Source organism: Macaca fascicularis, chromosome 11 (assembly GCF_037993035.2).
Source record: "Macaca fascicularis isolate 582-1 chromosome 11, T2T-MFA8v1.1".
In the NCBI taxonomy this organism is placed as follows: domain Eukaryota; kingdom Metazoa; phylum Chordata; class Mammalia; order Primates; family Cercopithecidae; genus Macaca; species Macaca fascicularis.
This window is the reverse complement of record NC_088385.1, coordinates 125588840-125609161: the sequence shown is the minus strand read 5'-3', so window position 1 is coordinate 125609161 and position 20322 is coordinate 125588840. Positions and strand designations below refer to the sequence as shown.

The 20322-nt window shown below is 43.4% G+C and overlaps 1 long non-coding RNA gene across 2 annotated transcripts in view; it reads right to left on the bottom strand.

Moving 5' to 3' along the window:
* LOC123567599 (uncharacterized) overlaps positions 1–20322 on the bottom strand; it is an 87019-nt gene that overhangs the window by 28045 nt on the left and 38652 nt on the right. The gene's annotated exons all lie outside the window — the stretch shown is intronic.

Sequence of the window (20322 nt, the reverse complement as noted above, 5' to 3'; positions counted from 1 at the left end):
ATTTAGACAATTGGCAAAGATTTGAGGGTTCAGTGAGTAGAAAGTACATAGAAAAGGAAGCCAAGGGAAAAACAAGGCAATTATTAACGTCAGAGAGAACAAAAGGTTTTGTAGGAGGGAAAAGTCATCTGAGTTGACTGCAACATTCATAGCAAACATCATTTACCGTTAGAGTAATGTAAACACTGAATATTGATCCAACAGAAATTACGACAGAACTGTAGCTGTGGCTGGGGCGGGGGAGGTCTTATCTATAGGCAGGAACAGTTGGAGGCAGAGTAGGGAGAGCTAATTTCGCACTTTTCATAGTGAGAAGCCAATAGATCATGTCTAGGATGGAGTAATCAGGAAATCTCAAAAAAAGCAGGCTATCTAGAGAAGTGTAGGTAAGTAAAACAACCCATCAAGAAGGCAAAAGTGGTTGTTTTTAAGGAGAGGAAAGGGAGATGGGGCTGAGAAATTGCTATTGTATGCAATATGCTTTGTAGAACTATTTGAATCTAAACTACGATTTCTCAACTTCAGCACCCTTGAGATTTGGGACCACATAATTTTGGGGTGTATGGCGCTGTCCTGGACCCTGTAGGATGCTGGCCTCCGCCCACCAGATGCTGGAGCAACCCTTCCCACTCCTCAGCTGTGACAAGCAAAAATGTCCCCACACATTGCCCTCCTCCAACTCAGTTGAGAACCACTGGTCTAAATTATCTGTATAATTTTAATTTTAAAAATACCTTTATAGAGCACTTAGTGCAGTGACTGGTGTATGGTTAGTGCTTAATAAATGGTATCAAGGATTATTAGTTCCCTGACCTTGCTGGGGATGCCTTCTCAATCCATCAATAGATATTTCCTGCATCACCACAGGAGACATGACAAGCCCCAGTGATCTCCTAATCCGTCATATTTGAAGACAATTCCACTACTGTTATTACTATTAATAAAGATAACCATAACAGCGTGCCATTTCTGGACCTGACACAGTGGGGTTCATCCAGGAGGGTGAGTGCATTAACATTTGGCAATATCTCGTTGCCAGGCTCTTTTTCATGACTGGTGTTAATTTTGTCTTCATAACAGCCCTGAGGTTATCCTGCCTATTTCTTTTTTTTTTTTTTTTTTAGACGGAGTCTCATTCTGTCACCCAGCTGGAGTACAATGGTGCGATCTTGTCTCACTGCAAACTCTGCCTCCCAGATTCAAGCAATTGTCTCTGCCTCAGCCTCCCAAGTAGCTGGGATTACAGGCCCCTGCCACCACACTTGGCTAATTTTTGTATTTTTTAGTAGATATGGGGTTTCACCATATTGGTCAGGCTGGTCTTGAACTCCTGACCTCAGGTGATCCACCCACCTAGGCCTCCCAAAGTACTGGGAATACAGTCATGAGCCACCGTGCCTGGCCCTGTCTATTTTATTTCAAGGCTATTCTCCACCTATGCTGTGCAACCTTAGGCAGGTCACTTCACCTCTCTTAGCTTCATATTTCCCAAGTGAAATAGATCAACCCTCACACGATAGGAAGATATTTTGAGGCCAAATAAGACATCTTTGAATGGGGCACTTATTCTTCAAAGAAACAGCGTGTTACCAATGCCCATTCTCGAAGTAGGGAGTCCTGTTTTGTTTTTCACCCTGAATAGATGGTGGGATTCTAGTCTCTGGGGAACCCGACTGAATGAGGGACTGGGAGGCAGGTAGGAACATCTGTAACAGGCGATAAGGTTATCACCATCTCCAATGACTAGAAGCTCATTAAGGAGGATAGTTGGAGAGATGCTATCTCCACCCTGAAATATCAGCAAGTTTATCTCTGGCAGTGGCTCAGCCTGGTCAGGGGAGCAAAGGCAACAGGGCGATCAATTGTAACCCATCCTCCTGTCCAAGGATGCTGGGAGACGCCACCAGTCCACACGTGCACCAGGTCAGATGTGGATGGGCAGTCCAGTTCCATGGGGAAATTAGGTCAGTTGTAAGTTTAAACTCTTTCAGGGTAGAATTTGTATCCAATCTAGAAAATGACAGAGGCAGGAGACAGAATAAGAGGGCCCAATTCTAGCACCTTCTGGCTATGTAAGCCTGGGAAAATCACTGCACTTCTCAGAACCTGTTTCCTGCTCAGTAAAAATAAAGGGTATTCCCACCTGATCTACCTTCTTGGGGCTGCTTGAAGGTTTTCCAAAGGGCACCATGTATTTTACATAATCCTGCTGATATAAGACAAATTCAGATGGTACCTGAATGGAAATTTTTATTCTGACAGCTATGCACTGATTTCATGTGCATCAGAAAATTTATGTATATAGTTATCATATTACCCTGTTGCCTTCATCTGCTCTATTTTACTTCACATCATATATCACCACTTGATACTGTATACGTTTATTAACTCATTCATTGTGTGTCTCTCCTTACTCTGTGATCAGAGGTTTTCTCTTTTGGTGCACTGAAGTACTCCCAGTACCTAAAACAGTGTCAGGTACATACCACATACGCAATAAATATTTGTTGAAAGAATATCAAACCATGAGTTCACTGATAATATTGCTTAGGATTGGCTCACATTTTTTGGTTTCCAGTTTTGGCTTTTAAGAGAGCGGATTTTAAAAGACAGTAAAGGTGGCATGCAAAAGCCTAAAATTCAGGGAGCTACAAGACACTAGGTGTGAAAAGGCTGAAACCACTGTATAGCACAGCCAGAGTGTTGGAAGTTATTGGCAGCAGAAATAGCAGTGGGTCTGAGGGCCAGAGGGTGATGCAGGGCAAGTCTTGAATCCCCAGATCTCTCATCTAAAATAAAGGAGTCCCGGCCAGGCACAGTGGCTTATGCCTATAATCCCAGCACTTTGGGAGGCCAAGGTGGGCAGATCACTTGAGGTCAGGAATTCAAGACCAGCCTGGCCAACATGGTGAAATCCCTTCTCTACTAAAAATACAAAAATTAGCCAGGCATGGTGGCGGGTGCCTGTAATCCCAGCTGCATGGGAGGCTGAGGCAGGAGAATTGCTTGAACCTGGAAGGCAGAGGTTGTAGTGAGCCAAGATCATGCCACTGGACTCCAGCCTGCGTGAGAGAGACTCCATCTCATAAATAAACACATATTAAAAAAATAAAGGAGTCTGTATTGGCCCTGCCCATTTTCCAGATCTCATGGGAAAGCCAAGTGAGTTAACCCAGTGGAACTGTTGTATAAACCTTTAAGAGCTACAGACATAGTAGTGGAATTCTATTATTATATAAACACTCAACAGGCCACCCAACCTGATCCGAGCAAGAACCTCAATTCATTTGCATATTGAGGCTTCCCACTGGCGTCCACACAGGCTCTGGGGTCAGCCAGACCTGGGTTCAAGTCCCGAAGCTGCCACTGTTACCTGCATGATATGAGCAGTCTCTGAACCTTCATTCAACCAACGTTTTCTTCCTTTGTGTCTGTAAAACAGGGATAGTACAGCTGCCCTGCAAAATGGCTAGTCTATAAACAGCAAGAGTAGGTCTCAGATGCCTGCCACAATCTATGATCCCCATTGTACAAATGGGGTAAGTTAGGCATGAGGAGGTTGGACTATGATCAGACGGCTAGTAAGAGGTGGAGAGTTGCCTCACACTCAGGCAGACTGACTACTGAGCTCCACGGTCATCTACACTGGGCCACACTATTTTCTTTAAAAAAATATATAAAAGGATCTGGATACCTATGTGATATGGTTTGACTCTGTGTCCCCACCCAAATCTCATCTTGAATTGTAATCCCCATGTGTCGAGGGAGAGAGGTAATTAGATCACGGGGGCGGTTTCCCCCATGCTGTTCTCATGATACTGAGGGAATTCTCAGGAGAGATGATGGTGATATAAGCTTCTGGCATTTTCCCTGTGCTCACTCTCTCTCCTGCTGCCTTGTGAAGAAGATGCCTGCTTCCCCTTCTGCCATGATTGTGAGTTTCCTGAGGCCTTCCCAGCCATGTGGAACTCTGAGTCAATTAAGCCTCTTTCCTTTATAAATTACCCAGTCGCAGGTATTTCTTTATAGCAGTGTGAAAATGGATGAAAAAACTATGACTAACGTCTTCATTCAGCCATTGAATAAACAAACATTCACAAGCCAGACCCCAGACTAGTCACTGGGGTCACAGATGTGAGTAAATTAAACAAGTGCCCTGCTCTCATAGTGTGGGGAAGACAAGACTATTAGAGAGTAGAAATGCTACCAAGAATGAATGACTTTGGGGGCTCTTTCTGATGGGCTGGTCAGGGAAGACCTCACTAAAGATAAGACATAAGTGACCAATATTGGGGAAGGTTTAGGGAAGGGAATTCCAGGCAGATCGAGCAGCTAGTGCCAAGAGGCATTCAGGGAACAGGCATAGCATATCCAAAGGACAGAAAGAGAGCCAGTGTGGCTGAGGCATGTTGAAGGGGAGAGAGGTTCAAGAAAAACCAAGAATGGCAGGCAGAGGCCAGAGGGTGCAGGGTTATTTTTGGCAGAGTAAAGAGTTTGGGGCTAGTCCTAAGGGCAATAGGAAGCCTTTACAGGCTTAAGCAACTAAGTCACACAATTTTATTTAAGATCACTCCGGGCCAGGTACAATGGCTCACACCTGTAATCTCAGCTACTCAGGAGGCTGATGTGGCAGGATCACTCGAGCCCCGGAGTTCAAGGTTACAGTGACCTGTGATTGCACCACTGCACCTTAGCCTGGGTGAAAGAGCAAGGCCCTGTCTTAAAAAAAAATCACTCTGAAAGCTATACATAAAGTAAAGGGGGAAAAGACATTAGGGAAAAGACTATTGCAGTTGCCCATGCAAGAAATGACAGTAGAAATAAAGGCCTACGTCCATCAACAGAAACGTCTCCAGCAGCCTTATTCATAACAGCCACAAAGTAGAAATAATCCCCATGCCCATCAACATAAAATATATTTAAAAACTGCAGTCCATTCATACAGTGGAATGCTACACAGCAATGAAAAAGGAAAAGCTACTGCTATCCCCAAGAACGTGAATCAATCTCCCAGACATAATGTGGAGAAGCCAGACACAAAACAGTGCATTCTATTTGATTCCATTTATAGAAAGTTCTAAATGGGCAAAATGAATCCATGGTGATGGATGTTAGGGAGTGGTTACCCTTGGGGTGATACTGACTGACAGAAGACACAAGACAGCCTGCTGTGGTCTAAGAAATGCTCTATCTCTTGATCTGTGTGGCGGTCCGATGAGTGTGTTCATATGTGAAACTCATCCAGCTTGGCTTCATGGTAGTGTTACACCTAATTTTCAATGGAGAAAAACATTCCAAAAGGAAAAAAAAAAAATGGTGATAGAATGGGCCGGGCTAGCAGCAGTGGAAACAGAGAAAAGGGAATGAACTCAACAGGTCTGAGTTCTGGTTCCTGTCTGAACAGCTTGGAAGAGAAATTGGCCTCCTGGCGCCACTGACAGCTCTGTCCCATAATTTATGAGCAGTGTGCTCCCTCTCATAGCCGAGGCTATTACCACAGACCAGGGCTGACCCTGAGGCAGACGCAGCTCCGAGAGACGGGAGTTTCCGAGAGTAAAGGAAATCACTGGCAAGAGTTCCAGATGGCGAGGTCTAGACAGTGAGGTCCAGCTGCCTCACCCCAGCCACCCTAGCCAGCGGCACCGTGAAGCCCTGGGCCTCAGCTGTGGGCAGGGTGTGGGTGGAGAGGGTATGAGGGGGAGCTCTACTCCTTCCACTTCATCCCAGGGAGCTGCCAGGAGCACTGCTTGGTTTAAAGCTTTTTTTTTTTTTTTTTTTTTTTTTGAGACTGAGTCTCCCTCTGTCACCCAGGTGGAGTGCCATGGTACAATTGTGGCTCACTGCAACCTCCACCTCCTGGGTTCAAGCGATTCTCATGCCTCAGCCTCCTGAGTAGCTGGGATTATAGGCGCCCATCATCATGCCCAGCTAATTTTTTTTTTTTTTTTTTTTTTTTTAATTTTAGACGGAGTTTCACCCTTGTTGCCCAGGCTAGAGTGCAATGGTGTGGTCCGGCTCACCGCAACCTCCGCCTCCCAGGTTCAAGCAATTCTCCTGCCTCAGCCTCCCAAGTAGCTGGGATTACAGGCATGTGCCACCATGCCCAGCTAATTTTTGTATTTTTAGTAGAGATGGGGTTACTCCACATTGGCCAGGCTGGTCTCAAACTCCTGACCTCAGGTCATCCACCTGCCTCGACCTCCCAAAGTGCCGGGATTACAGGCGTGAGCCACCGCGCCCAGCCTAATTTTTGTATTTTTAGTAGAAACGGGGTTTCACCACATTTGCCAGGCTGGTCTCAAACTCCTGGCCTCAGGTGATCCACCCACCTCGGCCTTCCAAAGTGCTGAGATTACAGGCGTGAGCCACCGCATCCTGTCTGGTTTAAAACTTCTGATCTCCATTAACTGAAGTGCCCTGTCAGAACTGGAAAAACTGGGGCAGCCACTAACTCAAGTCTTTCTGCCTATTTTTAGATCACACACTCTGCACTGAGTTCCAACTCACATCAAAACTGCGGGCTGGAGCCCTCCTGCTCAGGGAAGCCTCGGAAAGGGTCTGCTCGGCCAATGGAAGATGGAGCTCGGAGATGCTTTGTGCTCTTGCAGTGAGACGTATGTCTTCAAAGTATCTCTTTAGAAAAACAAAACATAAAGCACCCCCACCCTGATCACACAATGCATTCTTGTTCCCTTTGAAATTTTAGGAAATTTCTTTAAAGCACCAAGAAGAAAAATAAATTATATCTATATCTCCACCCATGAAAATGGGGTCCCTTCTCAATCGCCTTTTTTTTCTTACTTCGTCAGTCTTGACTCTTTCACTATCATTCAATAACCTCCAAGCACATCCCTGTTATTAGCTCCATAAGAAATAATAATCAGTAAAGCTACTATTCATGCACTACACATTGTTCTAAGTGCTTCTTGTGTTTTTGTTCATTTCCTCCCTACCTCAGCCTTGTAAGTTTCATTATGGTCATCTCCATCTTACACATGGGGAAACTGAAGCTTGCATGGGGTTTGCCTAAAGTCAGGTTTACCTGACATCGAGGTCTGCCCTCACTCAACACACCTGACCCTTTGGTGATGGTGCTGTGGTGTCTAGAATCCACAGGCCACTTGTCATGTATCCAGACTGATTCCATGATTTTCCATTTGTTGTACAGACATGTTGAAGAACATCCTTGTGAACAGATAGCTGGGAATCATCATAAGTATTTCCTTAGGACAAAAGCACGGTTGTGGAATGGCTGGGTGAAAAGGTCAGCTCTTTGCCAAATTAATAGCCCTCCAGAAAGGTTGTGCTGTTTATTCTTCGACTAGCATGCAGAAATTGTCACGACCCGCCTGCTTTTTAAAACCTCATCCAGGAGTGACTCCCCATCCTCCCTCTGTCATTCCTCCTTTGAACATACCTGATGCGTTATTTGGAGATGCCAACCTAGGAGAATGGGCACAGATTATTTATCCTCGCTACTAGACCTCAACCTCACTCATCTTGACATCCCTCAGAGTCCCAGGGGTAAGGCCAGGTATCTGTATTGGGAAGAGGCTGTCTCCTTAAAGAACAGATTCTTACCTCCCAGCCTTTGCTGGATCACTTGTGTTTCACTCTCACTCTTATCCCCACAGCTTCAGCTTTGACATCATCCTACCACCACCACCTCCAGGAAGCCTTCCCTGCTGCCCCAGACAGGCCTGGATGCCTCCCCAGTGCCTCGACAGCCCCATCTTTACTCCGACATCACACTGACCATGTTACATTGTACTGTATTTCATCAAATCTAAGCCACTATCATTATTGTGTGTAACCCTAAAAAAGACTGACACGTGCTTTTCTTTTTTAAAGATAGCATTATTGATGTGTAGGGTACAATTCAATGTGTTTTAGTATATTCACAGAGCTGAGCAACCATCACCACCTTCAATGTTAGAACATTTTCATCAACTCTAAAAGAAATCTTGTACCTACTGCTATCACCTATCACCTCCCACACCTCCTGTACCCCTGACACCCAGCTGTAAGCAACCACTAATCTATTTTCTGTCTCTACAGATTTCCCTATACTGGGTCTTCACATGAATGAAGTTATATGATATGTGGACTAATATGGCTGACTTCTTTCTCTTGGTTTGGGGCCATAAAATATAATCCCAAACACCATAATCTCGAATGTTGAAATCTGGACAAATGAAAATCCCTAAAGCCTAAAATCCCAAAAATCATAATCCCCAAATACCAAAATCTTGAAAATATAATTCTGCAAAAAAAAATTAAATTTCTCTAAAAGACATTTGTTGACATTTGTAAAGGGGATTTATTTGAGAAACACAGAAAAACATGACAGAACACTTGATAGGCCACATGACCTATCATAAGCAATAAAATAAGCAATAATATAAAATAAGCAATAATAACATATGTATTTTTGCAGGCATCAACACTCAAGTATAGTAATGACAGTCACACCTGTATAAATGTTATGAGCAGCTATTTCTTTATATAACTTGTAGTCATCTGAAATACCATGATGGGCAACCTAAGTCTATTGATGAGACCGATCAAAAACAGCAGAAGGAATGCCTGTCCCAGCTCTCAGAAGAGAGAGATCAATTCACCTTTTGTGTTTGTTCTCGCCAAATCCTCAGCCAATTGGATGGTGTCCACCATCATTGAGGGCAGATGATCCCCCCCAGTCCACTCAGACTCACACATTAATCTCTTCTGGAAACACCCTCACTGACACACCCAAAATAACGCTTGGCCAGATTAAGTTTGACCAATTAAGTCCATCCTTGTCAACTTGGCACCCATACACAACTTGGGAACCATATGCATCACCTTAAAACATACTTAATTGAAAAAAAAAAAAAGACAATAACAAGATAATAGTTCCGCCTAACATGATGCAACTAACATGATACAGCTGTCCTGTATGCAACCAAAAATGCACTAGTAGCAATTTTGGGGATTTTAGACTTTAGGGATTTTTATCTTTAGAAATTTTGATCTTGAAGGATTTCAGCATTCGAGATACAGTGTTTGGGATTGTGTTTTTCAGGGTTATGATCAGCACTTTCACTTAGCATAACATTTTCAAAGTTTATTCATGTTGTAGCATGTATGCGTACTTCATGACCTTTTATGGTCAAATAATATTCTGCCATATGGATAGATCCCATTTTGTTTATTCATTCATCAGTTGATGGATATTTGGGTTGTTTTCACATGTTTTGCTATTGTTATGAACATTCGTGTACATGTGTTTTATGCAGACATATGTGTTCAAGTCTCTTGGGTATACCTAGGAGTCACAATGCTTTCTTATCACTTAGAATTTTTGTTTGTATTATTTAAAAAGCACTTTTAGAGTTATTTAGACATCAATTTTAATCAAATATCATATCACTCTGCACATACTTTTTTTTGAAAAAGGAAATACAAGTAAAATACATTTACTAAGATATTCCAAAACTGTCTTCAGTACAAAGTCTGTATCTTCCAAATCATTTTTTAAATCATGGTTGCCAATGTCCATGTTTTCCTACAAGATATTCTCCACTGTGCCATTAAGAATACTAAAAAGGCTGGGTGTGGTGGCTCATGCCTATAATGTCAGCACTTTGGGAGGCCAAGGAGATAGGATCGCTTGAGGCCAGGAGTTCCAGACCAGCCTGGGCAACATAGGGAGACTCTGTTTCTACAAAAAAAAAAAAAAAATTAAAATTAGCCAGGCATGGTAGCATGTGCACATAGTCCTAGCCACTCAGGAGGCTGAGACGGGAGGATCACATGAGCCCAGAAGATTGGGGCTGCAGTAAGCTATGATTGTTCCACTGCATTCCAGCCTGGGCAACCGAGCAAGACCATCTCAAAAAAACAAACAAAAAACAAACAAAATAAAGCACTTGAAAAATACAAGAATTCTTTTTTTTTTTGAGATAGAGACACTCGGTTGCCCAGGCTAGAGTGCAGTAGCGTGATCTCAGCTCACTGCAACCTCCACCTCCCAGATTCACGTAATACTCCTGCCTCAGCCTCCCAAGTAGTTAGGATTACAGGCGCCTGCCACCACGCCAGGCTAATTTTTGTATTTTTAGTAGAGTTGGGTTTTCACCATGTTGGCCAGGCTGGTCTCAAACTCCTCACCTCAGGTGATCTGCTTGCCTCGGCAGATCCCAAAGTGCTGGGATTACAGGTATGAGCCACCGTGCCCAGCCACAAGAATTCTTAAAAGATAGCTTCACTGTTATCTCCCGGAAAGACCAACCTCATCCTGACCACTACTAGCCTACAGTGATCTTACAACACCTTCAACTGCAAAATGTATCCCAATTTCAATGAGGTTAATAAGTGAAAAAAAAAAGTACATTGTAGAATTCATGAAGTGTGATCCATCATTTCCTGTCTACTTGTTCATATCCCATGCAAGAAATCACAAGTGCTTTGAGAACTGGGACCGGCCTTGTCCCCCATTGTGTTCATTCATGCATTTAATCAACAAAAATGAGTGAAGCACCTATACCACACATAATATATTCTTAATAAAAATATATCAAATGAATGAATGAATAAATGTATGAATGAATGTTCATCTACTTTGGAAAATGGAGTGAATGCATCTCTTAATCAGGGGAACACCCTCAATTTATTTCATTTCTAGGAGGGGTTTCCTCTTCTATGAGATAAGGGCAGTAGTGAGAATAAAAATGAGCTCATGTGCAATACTTCTAAGAAAGTACCTGACACATAGTAGGCTACCTAAAAATATCTGTGGAATAAAAGAAAGAATAGGTGAAGATAAAATAATTATTATTGCAGCTAAAATCAATTGTGCACTTTTCTGGGGCCAGACACTGGTTCTATGCACTTTACTTGTGTTAATTCATTTTTTTAATCCCTCATTTAATCCTCACAACAATCCCACAAGGTAGGTACTAATCCCCAGTTGACAAAGGAGGAAACTGAGGCATGGAGAGGTTGAATGAATGAATGAATGAATATGGGAATGAATGAGTGACTGTTGACCTGCCTCAGTTAAAATCCCAGGCATTCCATTTCTAGAGGGGTGAACCTGGGCAGCCCGTTCGCCTCTCTGATCTTCATTTCCTTGTCTAGAAAATGAGAAATAAATCATCTATACCTCCCTGGGTGGTACCAAAGAGGAAGTGAATTCATGTGTGTTAAGCACCTGGCTCAGGGGCCAATGGGCAAGTGGAAGCCAATCCATCTGATACGAAAATCCCATTACTGCTTGGCTGGCTGGATGACCTTGGGCAAGTCACGTAACTTCTCTAATCCTCATTTCCTCACCAGTAAAATGGGGTTCCAAGTATCTAAGCTGGCAAAGAAGAAGTTTCAAATCGTACTTACAAAGGCCCTCACTCAGCTAGTGACTGCCTTAGAGAAAGCCTTGTACTGACAAGTGGCCCCTCCCCAGCCAGGACTGCATTCCAGGAAAACTAAAGAGCCCAGACTGGCTCCTCCTTCTCAAGGCTAATCCAACATATGCCTGCAACACCAACTTTGTGAGCTGTCAGACAGGCTGGGCAGAACCCGGTGAGTGCACTCTGCTTCCCCTCCGCCAATGAATAAATCATTACAGGACTGTTATGCATCCCACCCGCATCCATAAGGATCTGAATTATATATAACAAGGCAGGAAAAGTAATTTATTCCAGGCACGTGCAAGTCATAAAATGGGAGTTCTTAGGTGCCTGAGACAATTTTCAGATATTGCAGTTTTTATCAAAGCAATAAGGCCCACCAATGGAGCACCCTGCCCCGCGGGTGTGGGGACACCTTAATCGGGTTTATTTATTATCAGAGGAGAAAAATCTAACTTTCCCTCCTAGCTCTGCCACCTCCCCCACCCACCTCCCTGATGCAGCTGCTTCTCAGCTTAGGGGCTCCAGGATGTGGGACTGAGCTGCCAAGAGCATCCACCTTTCCAGGGGGAACCATCTGCTGAGAGTCTGGGGGTGGGACCAGGTGTGCTCCAAGTCCCTGGAGGGGGAGAGAAGAGAGTTTGCAAGGAGAGAAAATAACATGGCAGCAAGAGCTCTAAATCAGAGCTCAGGAGTCCCACGTCTGCTGCTGACTACAGGTGGAGAAACTGAGGCACTGAAAGGTTAAGTAACCACTTGTCCAAGGTCACACAGAGAGAGAAGAAAGGGGCTGGAATGAGAACCCAGTTAGGTTCGGCAGACATTTATTGAGCATCTACCATATGCACTAGGGATACAAGGTGGAGATGCCCCTGTGTGTGTGCCTTTCCATCTGCATTCTAACAGTCGGCCCCCATCCCTGCGCTTCAGCCCACGAGGCTGCCTTGCTGATGAGGCTGAAATGTGCCAAGTACACTCCTATCTCAGGGCTTTGGGACTTGCTGTACCTTGCACCTGGAACACAGTTCCTCCAGACCTTAACACAGCTGACTCCCTCATCTCCTGGTCTCTGCTCAAACGTCACCTTTGCAAAGTGGCCTTCCCTGGCCATCTTATCCAAGATGCCAGCCCTCCCCACAGGTCCCATGTAGTCATGCTCCATTGCCTTCTCACAGATCAGGTTCTCCTGAAGCAAACACAGATGGAGTGTGAGCAAAAGGGGAAGAAGCAGGATGGGCCAGAGGGGGAGACACAACACTTTAGGCTCCACGAAGCCTCATCCACCCTAGCAAAGAGTTCTGCAGAGAATTCTGTCCATCATTGTCCTGAGTCAGGCTGAAGTGACTGTGCTTTTATATCCTCACCTCACTTAAGTCACTGGATGTAGATTCCCCTGGGACAGACATGAGCTTGAGCAAGGTGGCTCTCCACAGCCAAGGCAGACTCTGAAGGAGAAAACAGGTGGAGGCAGCCTACTGACCACACTCCCTACAGCCAGACAGCAAGGCCTCCCTGGGAGAGGCTGTGGGTAACACATCTCCGTGTCTACAACATTCCTCACCCTGCTTTATGTTTATTCCTAGGACTTAGCACCACCTGACATTGTATATATGTATATATCTATGTATTTGCCTGTTTGCCATCTTTCTACATGCTTAGACTGTGATTTTTCCAAGGATATAGGCTATGACTGTGTTGTTCTCATTGCCTAGAACAGTATTTGGCATGCAGCAGGTGCCCAATAAATATTTGCTCAATGAATGAATAAACAAATGAGTGCCTGCCTGCCATTGCTGCCACTTTAATAAGGGAGACTGACCAGTAAACAGGCAATTACATTTAAGCACCGTGAGCACTGCCAAAGGGAATACCCGGGGGCCATAGATGGTCTCTAACCCAGCCTGGGGTGTGGAGTGTCCAGGGAAAGCTGTCCGACTTCAAGTCCACTGCTATTTCTACTACAAGAGGACAGGACAATGGTGCTGAAGCGGGCTTCATTGTACTCCTGGCTACTCCATCACCTTGATCTGCTGCGCACGGTTACTTAACCATTTCATGTTTTTATATATTGCCTGTCCAACCAAGTTATACTTTCCCTGAGCCCAGGGAGCATGTCTTATGTTTCTTTTTTTTTATTGCCTTCAATGAAGACTGCAGGGTTTTGCGCACCATTGACATTCACTGAATAATTACAGCATGTATGAATAGGGCCTTTAAGGAGGAAGACAGTGAGACTCTGGGTGACCAGGTTTTCTGACCTCCAGTTTGAGACCAAGATTTGCAAAAATATTTATTTATTATTGAGATGGAGTTTTGCTCTGTCACCCAGGCTGGAGTGCAGTGGCATGATCTTGGCTCACTGCAACCTCTGCCTCCTGGATTCAAGCGATTCTCCTGGTTCAGTTTCCCAATTGGCTGGGACTACAGGCATGCACCACCACGCCCAGCTAATTTTTTGTTTTTTTAGTAGAGATGGGGTTTTACTATGTTGCCCAGGCTTGTCTCCAACTCCTGAGTTCAGGTGATCCACCTGCCTCAGCCTCCCAAAGTGCTGGGATTACAAGCGTGAGCCACTGTGCCCGGCCAAGGTCTGTAAAAATAAAAATAGCTTTCCCTTAGTGAGCAATAGCTCCAGCCAGACACTCTGCCAAGCACGTTGCATACATCAAAGCTATCAATCCTGACTGCAGCTTTGCAAGGTACAGGTCTGATTTTACAGATGAGGAAACTAAAGTCTCCATTTTACAGATGAGGAAACCGAGGCTCAGAGAGGGGAAAATCTTTGCCCAAGGTCACACAATCAACATGGGGTAGAGCTGGAAGACAAGCCCCAGCTGATGTTCTTAGCCATGACACTGACCTCCTGAGGTTAATGGGCAGATTGTTCAAAATCAGAACAGAATTATAAGATCTGGGACATGAGGTCAAATATCCCCAAGATACTAAAGTCACTAGGGTTTCTGTGTATTCAAGAGGGCAGTGAGCAGGACAAATGACTACGCAGCTCAATTAATTCTCATCTCTAGCAAATTCAGGTGTTTTCTCTGCGCCATCAGTTGTCTCCACCAAAAGAAAGAACCAGCAAGTTGTCTCCCAAAGAGATTCATATGACAGCATGAAGATTAGATGACTTTAACCAGATCCTTATAAATATTAAGACTTGACTTTTTCAACACACAGAGAGTGGTATTAATTCAGAATTAGACTCCATTAGCCATACTTTAATACTGAAGTATAAACCAGATAGCAATTTATTCATTTATAAAGATAAATGGCTGGGTGCAGGGGCTCATGCCTATAATCCCAACACTTTGGGAGGCTGAGGTGGCAGGATCTCTTGAGGCCAGGAGTTCAGGACCAGCCTAGGCAATACCCCCAGCCTAGCAAGACCCACGTCTCTACAGAAAATGTTAAAATTAGCTGGGCATGGTGGTGCATAACCGTATCCCAGCTACTTGGGAGACTAACGCAGGAGGATTGCTTGAGCCCAGGAGGTTGCAGTGAGCTGTAATTGTGCCCCTGCACTCCAGTCTGGGCAACAGAATGAGCCTTTATCTCTTAAAAAGAGAGAGAGAAAAGGGAGGGGAGAGAGAGAAATGACTGTTATAGAGATAGACTGGTTCAGAAAGTTCACATAACCAGCACTTTTTTTTCTAATAAGAAGACCAACCTGGAGAAATAAATAGTATATGGATTTCTGATTAATAAAATTGGGACAAAGAGTGATGGATACATTCATTGAATGTTTAGTGGCACTAGATTGAAATGGCTAGGAGCAAGCATTTTATGGAAAGGACAGTTCAAATGGGATCATAACTATCACAAGTCAGCCTGCATTTATCTTATGGCAGAGATTTTTGGTTGCTACCAAAACTAGAGACTTTTGGTTGCTACCAAAAGGCCATTGCCAATTCCATTTCCCATGGCTGCCTCACACTATAGAGATTAGAAAAACTGACTCATTTTCCCTGCTAAGAAGGATGGTCACATCTGGCCAATGAGATAAAATGTCAAATTATCCTAGGGGCTTCTGTAAAGATATTCAGCTCCCTGATGAAGTGAACAGAGGCAAGAGAAGACCTCACTGGCACTACCCCTTTCCCTTTTTCCTGCTTTAAATATGGATGTGATACCTAGAGATGCAGCAGCTTTCTTGCCACTATGACATGACACCATGAAGAGGATAAAAAGCCAGTGTGCTAAGGATTGCAGAATGGAAAAGAAGAAAGAGTACGGACAACTGATGACATTTTTGATCTACTGCACCAAACCTGAATCTTCCAACATCCAGACTTCCAATTAAAGAAGACCACTCAGTGTCTTTGTTGTTTAAGCCATTGCTATCTCAGTTATCTGTTGCACTATTAAAGTCACCCAAAAACTCAGTGGTTTAAGCCATTTGTTATCTCTCATTATTCGATGAGTTGACTGGGCTCAGCTGGGTGGTTATTCTGTTCCACAGGGTGTTGACTGGGAGTCAACTGGAGGTTCAATGGAGCCAGAATGTCCAGAATATCCAAAATAGCTCATTCACGTGGCTGGCAATTGGTGCTGACAGTTAGCTGAGAGCTCCTCTATATGGCTTAGGCTTCTCACAGCATGGCAGTTGGATTCCAAAAGGGAGTTTTCAAAGTGTGCAAAAGTGGGGGTTGTAAATCTTTTGTAGCTCAGCCTTGGAAATGATACAGCATTGCTTCTGCTTCCTTCTACTTTTAAAAATAAACCAGAGAGTAAGCCCAGATTCAAGGGGAAAGGAAGGAGACCCTGCCTCACAATGGGAGGTGTGGCAAAGAAGTTTCAGCCACCTTTAATTGACTGATGTTACCAACCTGCTTTTATATAACTTGTAGCTGAAAGCATGTCTCTAGATCTAGTCTTGCCACTGGAACAAGAAATATTCAAAGACTGAGACTCCTCTATTGGACAAGCTGCCTTTGCAACTCTCCATCCTCTAGGCTTCCATGGTGGACACAGTCTCTCTTTAAATATGTTAATACATTTGACTGCATGACAGCCAAGTCTTGCAAGCCTGGGAGCCATCCTGTCTCTTTAAGGTGACTTTGCATTACTCTGCACAGATCTATATTAACTTCATGGTTTAACCCTCAGATGGCAATCTTTATTCCTTGTGTTTTCCAAGTGCTTGAGAAAGCATCACTGTAGCTCCCTACATCTGGCAGTAATCTTCATCAAGATGATAACCCTTGCCCTGTCTGCATCACAATGTTGTTAAGAGAATCAGAGGGAAATATGGCTAAAAACATATTTTGGAATGGTTAAAAGGGATTCTTATTATCATAATCAAATAAGCATGTTGTGTTGGTTGTGGCTCTTTTCATAACAAACAACATAAAGCCCAATTCAAACCAGCTTAGGCAAAGAGAGAAATGTTGGCTGGTAGTCTGTAGCAGTAGCTGGTTTCAGGCATAGATGGATCCAACAGGATTTATTTTCTGCCTACCTCTTGGTCCTGATGTCCTCCAAGTTGCTTTATTTCTTAACAAATGACTGCTAGTAGTTTCAGATGTATATCCTCCTGGGTTCTCTTTCCCTAACAAACTTAAACAAAAGTCCTTCATCTGACTGTTACTGGCTTAAGTCAGGCAACATGCTCATTTCATAACTAATCATTATGGCTAAGGGCATGTAATGAGCTGATTGTCCAGGACTAGGTCACATGATGACCCTAATCTAAGGATAAGATCGGTTCTACCATATTACATGGATGGAGAAAATTTGCAGTATTGTCACCAGGAGAAGAGTACCCAATGCATATGACACAGGAGAAGAGCATTGGGTGAGAACTCTAGGGCCTGATTAACATCTTGGTTCTCCTGGGTTACTCAGTTTTGCTCCTGAAGCTTGCTCTTGACCCAAAATGACAAGAGCATTGTTGTGTCGTTTTACTATCAGGGTCATCATGGTATCTAGCTAACTCTGACCATGTTCTTTAGAGTCCTGAGATGAGTCTGATTGGTCCAGCCTCATGTCATCTTTATCAAGTCTAATCCTTGGCTAGCCTATGGAATAGATGCCCTTGGGTCATGGCCCACCCCTAATCCAATAACCTATGGCTACGGAGGGGCCAGCCATCATTATGGCTTATGAGTGAGCAGAGAGCATGGATGTGAAGAGGGAGGCAGAGAAATGGAGCCACCAAGACAAAAAGTGGAAGGGGAAGACTCTGCAGCCCTTGGTGGAAGAAAGATGTTTAAAGTGGCTCTTTAAAATGGAACACCTGATCCATAGAAGAAAACAAAATGTTTTTAATTTTAAAAAAAGTTTTCAAATAAAATGACTCAATACTGAGCCCAAATTTTCATAGCAAACTGTAGAAGAGAGAAGGGACTTGATTGGAAATGTGATCTTAAAAAAATAAAACTACAACCTATCAAAATAACAAAATCTAGGTGACCATTTCAACTGTGCATGAATTCTTTAAAGAACAGAAAATGAATTAAGTAGTGATTTTTTTTGCTGTAATTTTTCTGACAAAATCTTTCACTTCAGGTTTGGTTTTCATAGCATATAACAAAAAGGTCATTTAAAAAATATTCAAGGGCTTTACCAATTTTTCCTAAGCCTCTCTTGAATCTTTTGATATTTAAATATTTCTCTTTTGAAGTGTTCACTGAGTCGTTTTCCTTGTCATTTTTTTTTTCTTAAACTGTTAACTCTTCTTGGGATGGTATTCAAAATATTGAATAACGAGTATGATACAGGCACGGAACAATTCTCAGAACAGTCACCACGACAACCTACAAGGCTGAACCTGCAGATTCAGGCTGAATATCAGCACTTATTCTTCCAATGCTGCTGGATTCTTGGGGGTCATCTGTGATTGTGTCTGTTTTTTAAGCATGTTTTAGCATCGCTTTCATCAGCTTCATGGAATCCTACATCTTAGACAAGATTTTCAATTACACATTTGCAGTTGGCTTATATTGTACATGCACAAGAGGGTCAGTCAGTCAGTGACAGACTGATTCTCTTTGACAGGACTCATTGGTTGTAAGAAACAGCAATCCATGCAAGGACATGTGATGGGCATTCAAAATTTGGGAGTGGCCTTTGAGAGATGGAGTCACAAGGAAATTGATTTAGTAGAAAAGGCTTCATGCTAGCAAAGTAACACAGGAACAGAAAACCGAACACCACATGTTCTCACTCATAAGTGGGAGTTGGACAATGCAAAGACATGGACACAGGGAGGGGAACAACACACACCGGGGCCTATTGGGGGTAGGGGGGTGAGGGGAGGGAATGGGTCAATAGGTGCAGCAAACCACCATGGTACATGTATACCTATGTAACAAACTTGCATGTTCTGCACATGTATCTCAGAACTTAAAGTAAAATTTAAAAAAAAAGAAAAGGAAAAGGCTTCATGCTAATGTTAAGTAGGGAGGGTCATTTAATTATTAAAATTTTTCATAGTTCAAATTGTGTAATTATTTAAAAACATTTTATAACAACTTTTAATTAATTAATTTATTTATTATTTATTTATTTACTTTTAGATGAAGTCTCGCTCTTGTCACCCAGGCTGGAATGCAATGGTGCCATCTCAGCTCACTGCAACCGCCACCTGCCGGATTCAAGGGATTCTCCTCCCTCAGCCTCCTGAGTAGCTGGTAGCGCCTGCCACCATGCCTGCCTAATTTTTGTATTTTTAGTAGAGACAGGGTTTCACCATATTGGCCAAGCTGGTCTCCAACTCCTGACCTCAGGTGATACTTCCGCCTCGGTCTCCCAAAGTGCTGGGATTACAGGAGTGACGTGCCCAGCCTTATTTTTTTTAAGAAAGGGTCTTGCTCCATCACCCAGGCTGGAATGGAGTGGCATGATCAGAGCTCACTGTAGCCTTGAACTCCTGGGCTCAAGTAATCCTCTTGTCTCAGCCACCCAAGTAGCAGGAACTACAGGCATATGCCAGCATGCCTGGCTGATGTTTCTTTTTTATTTTTAGAGATGGAGTCATTCTGTGTTGCCCAGGCTTGTCTGGAACTCCTGGCCTCAAGCAATCCTCCCTCCTCGGCCTCTCAAAGTACTGGGATTGTCAGAGGCATTCAAACTAAATGAGGCTGAGATCTGCTGGGCTACATTCCCAGGAGGTTAGGCATTCTTAGTTACAGGATGAGATAGGTGGTCAGCAGGACTGGTATCACAAGATACAGATCACAAAGACCCTGGTGATAAAACAGGGTGCAGTAAAGAAGTAACCTGGACAAAACCAAGATGGTAACAAAAATGACCTCTGGTGGTCTTCACCACTCATTATATACTAATTATAATACATTAGCATGCTAAGAGACACTCCCACCAGCACCATGATAGTTTACAAATGCCATGGCAACATTCAGAAGTTCCCCTATATAGTCTAAAAGGAATAAGAACACTCAAATCCAAGAAATCCCTGTCGCTTTCCTGGAAAACTCATGAATAACCCACTCCTTGTTTGGCATATGACCATAAAAATAGCCAACCAGCACCCCTCGGGGTTGCTCAGCCCATGGAGAAGCCATTCTTTTATTTATTTATTTCTTAATAAACTTGTTTTTACTTTACTCTGTGGACTCGCCCCCAATTCTTTCTTGCACGAGATCCAAGAACCCTCTCTTAGGGTCTGGATCTAGACCCGTTTCTGGTAGCAGGATTCCAGGCACGAGTCACCACTCCTAGTCAACAACTTCTGCTTCTCTACACAACTTCACAGCTACAAGGACTCAGATGATAAGTACGCAATAACAAGAGCCCCTTAAATTTTGTTTTTGAATGAACTTGCATAGATTGTCCTTTCTTGCAACCAACAAATCCTGCCAAAAACAATCAGGATTTACAAATAGGGTCACAAGATGGTTTCAAAAGAAATATCAGACCCACTTGGAAAAGTTACGATGACCATGTATGGGTCTGATGTTTTCTGAATTTG